The sequence below is a fragment of the Ranitomeya variabilis genome, chromosome 8, assembly GCF_051348905.1.
Source record: "Ranitomeya variabilis isolate aRanVar5 chromosome 8, aRanVar5.hap1, whole genome shotgun sequence".
NCBI lineage: Eukaryota > Metazoa > Chordata > Amphibia > Anura > Dendrobatidae > Ranitomeya > Ranitomeya variabilis.
This window is the reverse complement of record NC_135239.1, coordinates 17,455,163-17,468,496: the sequence shown is the minus strand read 5'-3', so window position 1 is coordinate 17,468,496 and position 13,334 is coordinate 17,455,163. Positions and strand designations below refer to the sequence as shown.

The following is a 13,334-nucleotide window of genomic DNA, read 5'->3' as shown; positions in this document are numbered from 1 at the left end:
GCAGGTGAGCATGTACTGTTTGTTTTTTTTACTTTTACGCTGGTAACCAGGGTAAACATCGGGTTACTAAGCGCGGCCCTGCTCTTGGTAACCCGATGTTTACCCTGGTTACCAGTGTAAAACATCGCTGGTATCGTTGCTTTTGCTTTCAAACACAACGATACACAGCGATCGGACGACCAAATAAAGTTCTGGACTTTATTCAGCGACCAGCGACATCACAGCAGGATCCTGATCGCTGCTGCGTGTCAAACGAAACGATATCGCTAGCGAGGACGCTGCAACGTCACGGATCGCTAGCGATGTCGTTTGGTGTGAAGGTACCTTAACTCTGTGACCGTCTTGGAGTTCATTATTTCCATAGTACTGTCAGGTTATCCGCTTTTTAGAGTTTCTAATTTGCATCACAACACAACTGTGTGAACTGTGGGTAGGATGCTGATAATACAGTTGTGGAGCTTTTGTTCTGCGGAGTCTCCTTATTGCTAAACTGCAGACCTGAGTAATTTGAGACAGACTGGTTTCTAGGGGCAGTGGCCTGACAGCCCTACTAAAAAGACTGTGGCTGTTAAATTGTATAAACCATAGTAACGAAACTATCAGACAGGCTCCAAGCTGGATTTCACTATGTGCTGACAGCAGAACTGGAGATTGGCAGCAGCCTTCTCTTCTAGGTTCTTCTTGAGAATAACTGAATGACAGAACGTGGGATTTATACAAACCATGCCCGCCCATAAGAGGGAGGTCCTGGCCATTTTAACGTAGGCTACATCGACAGAAACTTACCCATCAGTCTGACACCACTAGAAAATCATGGTAAAGGAGTGCACAACTATACTGAAATGATTTGTAATCCATTTTCTGTAAGCCAGGAAGATATCAATTGGAGGGATTTATTGCAATGCTTCTATGACCAAACCAATAAAGATTCTGACCCCTTTAAGAACTGTGTATTATGGAGACTATTGTCTTACTAATAATTTAAAGGGATTTTCCACATTTGCAATGAAGTTTTCAAAAAGTGAACCCTAAGCTCACCTCACGAGTTGCTGTTTGTCTAGGCCAGGGGTGGGCAATTAATTTAGCCATGGGGCCGCATGAGAAATTGGGATGGTTTTAGAGGGCCGGACTAATATAATTAACTAATTTTTACCCAATACTGTATTATACTGTAGTGGCCCCATATAGTGCTGCACAAACATTATGGCCCCCATATAGTGCTGCACAAACATTATGGCCCCATATAGTGCTGCACAAACATAATGGCCCCCATATAGTGCTGCACAAACGTTATGGCCCCCATATAGTGCTGCACAAACGTTATGGCCTTATATAGTGCTGCACAAACGTTATGGCCCCATATAGTGCTGCACAAACATTATGGCCCCCATATAGTGCTGCACAAACATTATGGCCCCCATATAGTGCTGCACAAACGTTATGGCCCCCATATAGTGCTGCACAAATGTTATGGCCCTATATAGTGCTGCACAAACATTATGGCCCTATATAGTGCTGCACAAACATTATGGCCCCCATATAGTGCTGCACAAACATTATGGCCCCATATAGTGCTGCACAAACATTATGGGCCCCATATAGTGCTGCACAAACATTATGGGCCCCATATAGTGCTGCACAAACATTATGGGCCCCATATAGTGCTGCACAAACATTATGGGCCCCATATAGTGCTGCACAAACATTATGGGCCCCATATAGTGCTGCACAAACATTATGGGCCCCATATAGTGCTGCACAAACATTATGGCCCCATATAGTGCTGCACAAACATTATGGGCCCCATATAGTGCTGCACAAACATTATGGGCCCCATATAGTGCTGCACAAACATTATGGCCCCATATAGTGCTGCACAAACATTATGGCCCCCATATTTTGCTGCACAAACATTATGGCCCCATATAGTGGTGCACAAATATTATGGCCCCCATATAGTGCTGCCCCCATATAGGGCTGCCCCCCCTCCTGGATACGCCACTGCCAGTCACAGCCCCCCAGGACCAGTATAGATGGGGAGGCCGCCAGTCACAGCCCTCCAGAACCAGTATAGAGGGGGAGGCCGCCAGTCACAGCCCTCCAGGACCAGTATAGAGGGGGAGGCCGCCAGTCACAGCCCTCCAGGACCAGTATAGAGGGGGAGGCCGCCAGTCACAGCCCTCCAGGACCAGTATAGAGGGGGAGGCCGCCAGTCACAGCCCTCCAGGACCAGTATAGAATGGGAGGCAGCCAGTCACACAACCCCAGCAGTCAGCCAGAATGCAGGCCGTTGGGTGCAGCCGGTCAGGGTGAAGCATGGACGGTGGGTGCAGGGAGGGCGGATACAGCCTCTCTCGGACACTTACCAGTGACCTTGGCGCCGGTCTCGTCCGCACGGATAATCTCAGGGATAAATCTCGTCTCCTCACACCCGGCCGCCACCGTTAGAGCCCGCAGAAGCCTCCAGAGACCGGCCGCTCCCCCTCACCAAGGTCAGTGACAGACTGAATGGCCAGCCAATCACAAGTAGTGATGGAGCGAGAGCCGGGCGGCCCAGCCAATGGTGTAGCACAATGCAGCCGAAGGGCGGGACCAGGAGCTGCACAGTGTCTGAGGAACCGCCAATGGCGTCTGGCGGCTGGCCGAGCGGTGCCGAGGGCGGCTGTCAGAAGTGACAGCTAGCTGGCGGGCCGTTCAAAATCATCAGGCGGGCCGGATGCGGCCTGCGGGCCGCATCTTGCCCAGGTCTGGTCTAGGCCAAGGTTATGCAAGGAAAGGAAATTAAAACAGTTCATCCATAGTAACACGAGAGCTGTGCTCTACCATAGGGCCTATAAGAATGCGAACAGAAAGGAAAGCATAAAGAGAAATCACGCAGAGTGCACTGACACACGGGATATTTCCGTCAGAATTTCTTCAAGAGATTGTTCATGGTCAGCAGGACTAATCATATAAGTTGTGCATCTGATTCTTAAGACTACTTTCAGTTTCAGCTAAGCAGAATAAAAGAACATGGCCTCAGAAATTAAAGTGCTTTTGGGGGGGAACAACAAAAATTTGGCTAAGGCAATCAACAATCAATGATTTAACCACAAAAAAAACCTCAATACTTCCTGAATGAATCCTCTGTCTCTCCGGAGCTCCCCACCAAAATCCATTTATTTCCCTACAGAGGTTTCCACTGCTGAATTCTGAGCCCAGTAATTGACTGCAGCGGTAGACAGCATGTGACCATTGAAGAAAGGTAAACAGAGGCCGACAGAGATCGGTGGAGCTGGAGTAACAAAGGTCGTTTTATGGTATTTACTTCTACTCCCCTAAAACACAGGGTGGCTGGCTGCTTGAGACTGAAACTGTATCCACCGTCCATTGCCAAATTAATTGGAAACAGTCATGAGGCTATTACTATTAGCTATCCAGGTTGGGCAGAATTTGAAGCCAGCTGCTCCATTTGATCTCACATCATCACATAGACTTATAGACCCCTTTAACCCCTTAGTGCAAAATGAATTACATGTACTTCAGTGATGGGCTCAGTAGTTGAGGTTCCTCCACAAGAGGTAGAACTGCATTAGCTAAAGCTGAGCTCAAATCATTGCTGTTAACAATTTAGATGCTGCTGACAATCTCTGCGATCATGGGGCAATGACGGGTTACCATGGGAGCTGGGGAAGTGCTGAAAGCCACCGTAGCTGCCATCTTAAAAACCTTTGTTCACAAGTTGAGCTTCACATAAGACCCTAATTTTTACTATATACTGCAATACTGTGGTATTGCAGTATATAATATGAGCAATCAGACTATTGCAGATCTAAGACCCCTAAAGGGACGAAAAGATAAAGTAAAAATACAAAAAAAACTTAAAAAAAAATATGTACATTGTAACAAAGCCAGGTAGGACTGGGTTACATCCAAGGACCGCATATCTTAATTAGATGCATGGCTAGGTTTGACTTAAGGTACCTTCACACGAAACGACTTTACAACGAGAACGACAACGATCCGTGACGTTGCAGCGTCCTGGATAGCGATATCGTTTAGTTTGACACGCAGCAGCGATCTGGATCCTGCTGTGATATAGCTGGTCGTTGAATAAAGTTCAGAACTTTATTTGGTCTTCAGACCGGCGTGTATCGTCAGGTTTGACACCAAAAGCAACGATACCAGCGATGTTTTACGCTGGTAACCAGGGTAAATATCGGGTTACTAAGCGCAGGGCCGCGCTTAGTAACCCGATGTTTACCCTGGTTACCAGCATAAAAGTAAAAAAAACAAACAGTACATACTCACCTGCGCGTCCCCCGCCGTCCGCTTCCTGCTCTGACTGAGCGCCGGCCCTAAAGTGAAAGTGAAAGCACAGCGGTGACGTCACCGCTCTGCTGTTAGGGCCGGCACTCACACAGTACAGGAAGCGGACGCCGGGGGACGCGCAGGTGAGCATGTACTGTTTGTTATTTTTACTTTTACGCTGGTAACCAGGGTAAACATCGGGTTACTAAGCGCGGCCCTGCGCTTAGCAACCCGATGTTTACCCTGGTTACCCGGGGACCTCGGCATCGTTGGTCGCTGGAGAGCGGTCTGTGTGACAGCTCTCCAGCGACCAAACAGAGACGCTGCAGCGATCAGCATCGTTGTCGCTATCGCTGCAGCGTCGCTTCGTGTGCAGGTACCTTAAGAACCAGGGCCTGTGTTCACTAGGTGTGTCAGTCTGCTGAATGTTGATCAGACTGAAATGTGTTGCAGCTGGTGAGTCACCAACCAAAATGTGCGCTGTAGCTGTTAGAGAGTCAAGCCAGGGTCTCTCTCTAAACGGAGACTGCATGGATCAGCTAGGAAAGCTGAGCAGTCTTTGTGTTGGAGCTGCAGCCTGTTAAGTGTGATGGAGTTGAATACTTCTCTGACACTGAAAGCTGCTAGAGCTTAGGCTGAAGGTGATAGCTATACTTGTAGGACCATACCACTTCTGTGTATAACCTTTTTACCCTGGGGAGAAATGACTGTTCTGGTGAAGCACACACTGACATATATGTGCTTTCTGAATGAACAGTTTATTTGCTGTGATACCTGTATGCCCAGACAAGGCTATTTTTTCTTTTAAATCTCTTTAAGCTTTATGAAAGCAATAAAACTGCACATTTGGACCAAACCACATTGCCTGTGTGAACACTACCTAATGCCTGCAAGAGTGCATGAATCCCTACTATATATAAGGGTATGTTTCCACGGTCAGAAAACACTGCCGGTTGGACTCTGTGTACATCCACAGCGTTCAACTTGCAGGGGCCAGATGTTAAAGCATAGTTGAGGGGATTTCATAAAATCTCATCTTCACTGTGTCTTCGGCGTCCCTGTGTAAACTGACATGCGGTGTGTCTTTCCGAACCGCAGCATGTCAATTTATCTTGCGGAGACGCTCCATCTCCACAAGATAAATATCAACGTCCAATGTATTGGATGCGGTGATTCCACATGGTTAAATGTACACATGCGGAATCAATGGCGTACAAAGGCCAGCAGCGCTTTGGATGGAGCGGACATGTGCTGCGTCCTAAGCGCTGCCAATTACTGACCGTGGGAACATACCCTAAGGGTACTGTCACACAGTGCCATTTTGATCGCTACGACGGCACGATCCGTGACGTCGCAGCAATCGTATGATTATCGCTCCAGCGTCGTAGACTGCGGTCACACGTTGCAATCACGGCGCTGGAGCGATGCCGAAGTCCCCGGGTAACCAGGGTAAACATCGGGTTACTAAGCGCAGGGCCGCGCTTAGTAACCCGATGTTTACCCTGGTTACCAGCGTAAACGTAAAAAAAACAAACAGTGCATACTCACATTCCGGTGTCTGTCCCCCGGCGTCTCAGCTTCTCTGCACTGTGTAAGCACAGCGGCCGGAAAGCAGAGCGGTGACGTCAGACGTCACCGCTGTGCTCGCTTTCTGGCTGGCCGGCGCTCACAGTACAGAGAAGCTGAGACGCCGGAGGACAGACACCGGAATGTAAGTATGTACTGTTTGTTTTTTTTACGTTTACGCTGGTAACCACGGTAAACATCGGGTTACTAAGCACGGCCCTGCGCTTAGTTACCCGATGTTTACCCTGGTTACAAGCGAACACATCGCTGGATCGCTGTCACACACAATGATCCAGCGATGTCAGCGGGTGATCAAGCGACGAAAGAAAGTTCCAAACGATCTGCTACGATGTACGATTCTCAGCAGGGTCCCTGATCGCTGCTGCGTGTCAGACACTGCGATATCGTAACGATATCGCTAGAACGTCACGAATCGTACCGTCGTAGCGATCAAAATGGCACTGTGTGACAGTACCCTTACACTTCCTTCTCACCTCCCAATGGGGGTGGTCTTTTTTTGTCCTTTCTCATTCTCGGGTCCTCTACCAGAGGCCTGGGAGTTTACAATGCTGGGAACAACTAAGATCCTGCGCAGAAACTGCACTTTTCTGGACAGGGAATTCACATGTTGCTCCTGGGATCTGTTGTAGCCATTTTTACAACTTAGGGGTCACTGCTCCTATCACCACTGTAATCACTGCTGCCTTCACCTTCCACATCTTCTCCAGTTCTCCTTTGAGACCCTGGTATTTCTCCAGCTTCTCATATTCCTTCTTTCTGATGTTGCTGTCACTTGGCACTGCCACATCATTGCTGTCTTCTGATCCTTGTCTACTATCACAATGTCTGGTTGGTTCCCCAACACCTGCTTATCCGTCTGGATCTTGAAGTCCCATGGGATTTTAGCCTTTCATTCTCCACCACTTTCTCTGGGGTCTCCTACCTGGACTTAGCCCATATGCTGTGCAGATGTTTCTGTATACAATTCCCACTACTTGGCTGTGGCATTCGGTTTACGCTGTTCCTGCTTGCATTTTGCATCCTGCCACCATGTGTTGGACTGTTTCTGAGGTTTCTTTGCATAGTCTGTACCTTGGGTCCTGTGTTGTGTGGTAGATTCCTGCTTCTATGAATCCAGTACTTAGTGCTTGCGCTTATGATTAGGACCGCTGTGCTGTCTCGGAGTAAAGCTTTCTCCAGCCATTGGTAGGATTTCTCCATGTCAGCCACCTCAATTATCTGTCGATATTACATCCCATGCAGCGGCTTGTCTTGCAATGGCGCTTAATTTTCCCATTCTTCCTTCCAGATCTGTTGTTGTTGCTGCCATAGGCTTTCAGCATCTCATCTTTTGGTGCCATTTTTCTAAAGAGAAAGAAAAATCAGAACGTCAGAATTGTAGTTTTTTCAGTCACCACACCTCCCTAATAAGTGAAATAAAAAGTTATGAAAACGCGATATGTCCCCAAATTGGTATGAGTAATACAGTCACATTGCCACCCTAAAAACAATTTCTTAACTCTGCTCCATTACTGGAGAAATTCAAACGTTATGGGACTTGAGAAATGGTGACACTAACAATTTTTTTTACAAGCTTTTTGAATTTTTCTTCACCACTTTAATAAAAAAAATCTATGCACGTTTGGCAATGCCATATTAATCTGGAGAATTAGGTGTTCAGGTAATTTTTACCATGCAATAAACACCATAAAAGCATATAAAAAAAACTATGATGGAATTGTATTTTTTTCACCATTTCATCCCACTGGGATTTTACTCCCATTTTTCATTATATTATATGGTAAAACTGATGGCTTTATTCAAACCTACAACTCATCCCGCAAAGAAAAATTAAGTCCTCATATGACTAGGTCAATAAAAATATTAAAAAACTTATAACTTCTGGAAGAAGGAGAGGGAAAAATTAAAATGTAAAAACTAAAAGTGACTGTGGAGGCAAGAGGTTAACAAAATACATCTAATAAAATAAAGAGTTAAATGTTGGATATGAACCAGTGCTGTTTTCATAGTTGTGTAGTCTGAGCCAACTCACAACATAACAGATAACAATATGCTCGGAGTGCAATCAGGCGAGATGGTATTTGGTAAGGCCATGAGGAAGCCTGCAGGGGGTGAGGCAGCCTACGTGCTCAGCTCAGTCTTGCTTGCAGTGAAACTTGACTGCACCCTTCCAAGAAGTTACCTGTGTTCTGGAGCCACCTGTCTCCTACATCATGGTGGTGGCCACTGTTGCAATATCTTCACGTCTAATTGTGATTAGTAAACTGTGTGGACGTTTTACGCAAGACAGATCAGTAATTAGCTCCTGAGCAGGTCAGGACAGGAATGCCGGTTTTGCCTGTATTTTTCTCACGTGTCTGCTCAAGAGATTGATAAAGTAGAAAGGATACGTGACTTTTTAACATACACCTACATTACATCATCATCAACTGCACACTTATTGTTGGGACAGACTAGTCTTCCGCATGGCAGTCAGGCAGTCTGAAGAAATACTTTTTAGGAAGGCTCAACATTTATTGACATTTCTTTAATCTTGTCATGTCGGCTATAGCTATTAATCTGAAGATATAGTTAATCTGCAGATTAATAGAGCGTAAGGAAGGTGCCCTGCTGCTGTAAAGTGCGGCACCCAGGTAAAAATTAACTTTATTCCTCTTGGGAGCTGCCGACTTCATCATACCGGCGTGTCGCCATGTAAACACACCCCAGCACTTTGATTGACAGATGATTTTGCACTGATGCACTACGGAGCCAGCTGTCAGTCAAAGTACTGGCTTACAGTCACCACTCACTATGTACTGAGCTTGTATGATGGAAAATAGATGTTACAGGTTCCCCTTAAAGTGGTTGTTCCCTTATTATATATCATCTTTATTGTACTGATTAAAAAAAATACACATATTAAATACTAACCATTTAACTGCTGTAATAATTGATTTAGTGAAGAGTTCCCACCTTTACTTACACAGTATGACCTCACCTGGTAATCACAGCATACAGTACGTGCACCTAATGAACTGAGTTCTGATGGACACACGTGCCTGGTCATTGCAGCTGACAGAAATAGGTTCCTGCCCAGCTTTTTAGGAAAGGAGCAGAGAAGCAGCAGTAGATGGCAGTACAGATGAGAACACACAGTCTTCAGGTCAAGTAAAAAGGGACTATATTGTCAGCTGCCAGTGGGGGGAGGAGACTGATTCTGTCCAGCAGCCGAGATTGACAGCAGCACTAAAGGGAAAGTCTAAGAAAAAGAAGACATATGGAAAACTACTTACTGGGTCCTCTCATTGTAGAGCAGCATTTGTTGTCCATGCGCTGCCTGTAACATTGGGAAAAATGTGATTTTCTTTCCCAGATTATTTGAACTGAAGTTATTTTGACTCTCAAAAAAGCAGCAGAGCAATAGTTTAGAAGAATAAAAAAAAACTTCTGACCACAATTCCTCCCTGTCACATGCAATCAGATGTTTCCATACATTATATAATGACACATTGGCAGGTTTTTTACTCAGTATCTGACATGAAATCAAAATAAACCTTTCCCATTTTAGGTCAATTAGGATTACCATAATTATTAATATTAGCCAAATGACAGAATAATGAGAATGTTTTAAGACATTTTTATTACGTACTACAGAGTCAAAAGATTACATACACTAACAATACTATGCCTTTTAACAATTCAGGACTGCCCATATGATGATGTAATGAGTTTGGAAGCCTCTGGTTTTTAGACAACATCTAAGTTAATTAGAGACACATCTGTGGATGTATTTAATGCATACCTGAAACACACTGCTTCTTTGTGTAGCATCATGGGAAAGTCTAAAGAAATCCATCAAGATATCAGGAAGAGAATTGTGGACTTGTACAACCCTGGCTCATCCTTGGGTACAATTTCAAGATACCTGACGGTGCCTCGTTCATCTGTACAAACAATTATATGCAAGTACAAACAAGATGGGAATGTCCAGTCATTATACCGCTCAGGAAGGAGATGAAGTCTGTGTCCCAGAGATGAACGTGCTTTGGTCTGACATGTGCATATCAACCCAAGGACAAAAGCAAAATACCTTGCCACGATAATGGCGGAAGCTGGTAAGATTGTGTCAATGTCCACAGTGTAACGAGTACTGTACCAACATGGGCTGAAAGGCCACTCTGCCAGGAAGAAGCCATTACTTCAAAAGAAACATAAAATAAACCAGATTAATGTTTGCAAATGCACACAGGAACAAAGACCTTAATTTTTGGAGACCTGTCCTGTGGTCTGATGAAACTAAAATTGAACTTTCTGGGCACGATAACCATCGATACGTGTGGAAGAAAAAGGGAGAAGCTTGGAAGCCTAAGAACACCATCCCAACTGTGAAACATGGTGATGGCAGCATCATGTTGTTCTGCTGCAGGAGGGACTAGTGCAATGCACAAAATAGATGACATAATGAGAAAAGAAGATTATGTGGCAATACTGAAGCAACATCTCAAGATGTCACCCAGGAAGTGTGGAAATGGGTCTTCCAAATGGACAATGACCTGAAGCATACTACCAAAATGGTAACAAAGTGGCTTAACGTCTTCATGACCACCAATACATCTTTGTACTGACTTGCTATACAAGAGACTAGAGTCCATCGCTGGGTGACAATCCAGCAGTTGTCAGCTGTACACTATAGCTGACAACTTGCTGCATCAGCCATGACCAGTGTTGGTACTGACTATAGTAGTTTAAACCCTTAAATGCTGCTGTCAATAGAGATTACAGCATGTAGATGGTTAATAGAGTGTGGCAGCTCCCTCTTTAGTCCCATCGGCACCCTGAGACCTTGATCATGTGGTCCTGATGCTGGCCATGACAACTCATGGCCAAATAATGGCCTTAACCCCTTCATGACCCAGCCTATTTTGGCCTTAATGACCTTGCCATTTTTTGCAATTCTGACCAGTGTCCCTTTATGAGGTAATAACTCAGGAACGCTTCAACGGATCCTTGCGGTTCTGAGATTGTTTTTTCGTGACATATTGGGCTTCATGTTAGTGGTAAATTTAGGTCGATAATTTCTGAGTTTATTTGTGAAAAAAACGGAAATTTGGCGAAAAATTTGAAAATTTTGCAATTTTCACATTTTGAATTTTTATTCTGTTAAACCAGAGAGTTATGTGACACAAAATAGTTAATAAATAACATTTCCCACATGTCTACTTTACATCAGCACAATTTTGGAAACAAATTTTTTTTTTGCTAGGAAGTTATAAGGGTTAAAATTTGACCAGTGATTTCTCATTTTTACAACAAAATTTACAAAACCATTTTTTTTAGGGACCACCTCACATTTGAAGTCAGTTTGAGGGTTCTATATGGCTGAAAATACCCAAAAGTGACACCATTCTAAAAACTGCACCCCTCAAGGTGCTCAAAATCACATTCAAGAAGTTTATTAACCCTTCAGGTGTTTCACAGCAGCAGAAGCAACATGGAGGGGAAAAAATAACATTTAACTTTTTAGTCACAAAAATGATCTTTTCGCAACAATTTTTTTATTTTCCCAAGGGTAAAAGGAGAAACTGGACCACGAATGTTGTTGTCCAATTTGTCCTGAGTACGCTGATACCTCATATGTGGGGGTAAACCACTGTTTGGGCGCACGGCAGGGCTCGGAAGGGAAGGAGCACCATTTGACTTTTTGAATGAAAAATTGGCTCCAATCTTTAGCGGACACCATGTCGCGTTTGGAGAGCCCCCGTGTGCCTAAACATTGGAGCTCCCCCACAAGTGACCCCATTTTGGAAACTAGACCCCCCAAGGAACTTATCTAGAAGCATAGTGAGCACTTTAAACCCCCAGGTGCTTCACAAATTAATCCGTAAAAATGAAAAAGTACTTTTTTTTCCACACAAAATTTCTTTTAGCCTTAATTTTTTCATTTTCACATGGGCAACAGGATAAAATGGATCCTAAAATTGGTTGGGCAATTTCTCCTGAGTACGCCAATACCTCATATGTGGGGGTAAACTACTGTTTGGGCACATGGTAAGGCTCGGAAGGGAAGGAGCGCCATTTGACTTTTTGAATGAAAAATTATCTCCATAGTTAGCGGACACCATGTCAGGTTTGGAGAGGCCCTGTGTGCCTAAACATTGGAGCTCCCCCACAAGTGACCCCATTTTGGAAACTAGACCCCCCAAGGAACTTATCTAGATGCATAGTGAGCACTTTAAACCCTCAGGTGCTTCACAAATTGAGCCGTAAAAATGAAAAAGTACTTTTTTTCACACAAAATTTCGTTTAGCCTCAATTTTTTCATTTTCACATGGGCAACAGGATAAAATGGATCCTAAAATTTGTTGGGCAATTTCTCCTGAGTACGCCGATACCTCATATGTGGGGGTAAACCACTGTTTGGGTGCACGGCAAGGCTCGGAAGGGAAGGCGCGCCATTTGACTTTTTGAATGGAAAATTAGCTCCAATCGTTAGTGGACACCATGTCGCGTTTGGAGAGCCCCTGTGTGCCTAAACATTGGAGCTCCCCTACAATTGACCCCATTTTGGAAACTAGACCCCCCAAGAAACTAATCTAGACGCATAGTGAGCACTTAAAACCCCCAGGTGCTTCACAGAAGTTTATAACTCAGAGCCATGAAAATAAAAAAATTATTTTTCTTTCCTCAAAAATTATTTTTAGCCCGGAGTTTTTTATTTTCCCAAGGATAATAGGAGAAATTGGACCCCAAATGTTGTTGTCCAGTTTGTCCTGAGTACGATGATACCCCATATGTGGGGGTAAACCACTGTTTGGGCGCACGGCAGGGCTCGGAAGGGAAGGCACGCCATTTGGCTTTTTGAATGGAAAATTAGCTTCAATCATTAGCGGACACCATGTCGCGTTTGGTGAGCCCCTGTGTGCCTAAACATTGGAGCTCCCGCACAAGTGACCCCATTTTGGAAACTAGACCTCCCAAGGAACTAATCTAGATGTGTGGTGAGCACTTTGAACCCCCAAGTGCTTCACAGAAGTTTATAACGCAGAGCCATGAAAATAAAAAATAATTTTTCTTTCCTCAAAAATGATTTTTTAACCCACAATTTTTTATTTTCCCAAGGGTAACAGGAGAAATTGGACTCCAAAAGTTGTTGTGCAGTTTCTCCTGAGTACGCTGATACCCCATATGTGGGGGTAAACCACTGTTTGGGCACATGCCGGGGCTCGGAAGGGAAGTAGTGACGATTTGGAATGCAGACTTTGATGGAATGGTCTGCGGGAATCATGTTACGTTTGCAGAGCCCCTGATGTGCCTAAACAGTAGAAACCCCCCACAAGTGACCCCATTTTGGAAACTAGACCCCCCAAGGAACTTATCTAGATGTGTGGTGAGCACGTTCAACCCCCAAGTGCTTCACAGAAGTTTACAACGCAGAGCCGTGAAAATTAAAAATCATTTTTCTGTCCTCAAAAAAG

The 13,334-nt window shown here is 44.6% G+C and overlaps 1 protein-coding gene and 1 long non-coding RNA gene across 4 annotated transcripts in view; one reads left to right on the top strand and one right to left on the bottom strand.

Moving 5' to 3' along the window:
• Window positions 1-7,203, bottom strand: part of LOC143788096 (uncharacterized) — a 93,171-nt gene extending 85,968 nt beyond the window's left edge. Inside the window, exon 1 of the long non-coding RNA XR_013218554.1 lies at window positions 6,567-7,203. This is a non-coding gene — a long non-coding RNA (uncharacterized LOC143788096). The remainder of the gene's footprint in view (window positions 1-6,566) is intronic.
• Window positions 1-13,334, top strand: part of PDE4B (phosphodiesterase 4B) — a 469,036-nt gene that overhangs the window by 361,595 nt on the left and 94,107 nt on the right. The window lies entirely within an intron of this gene.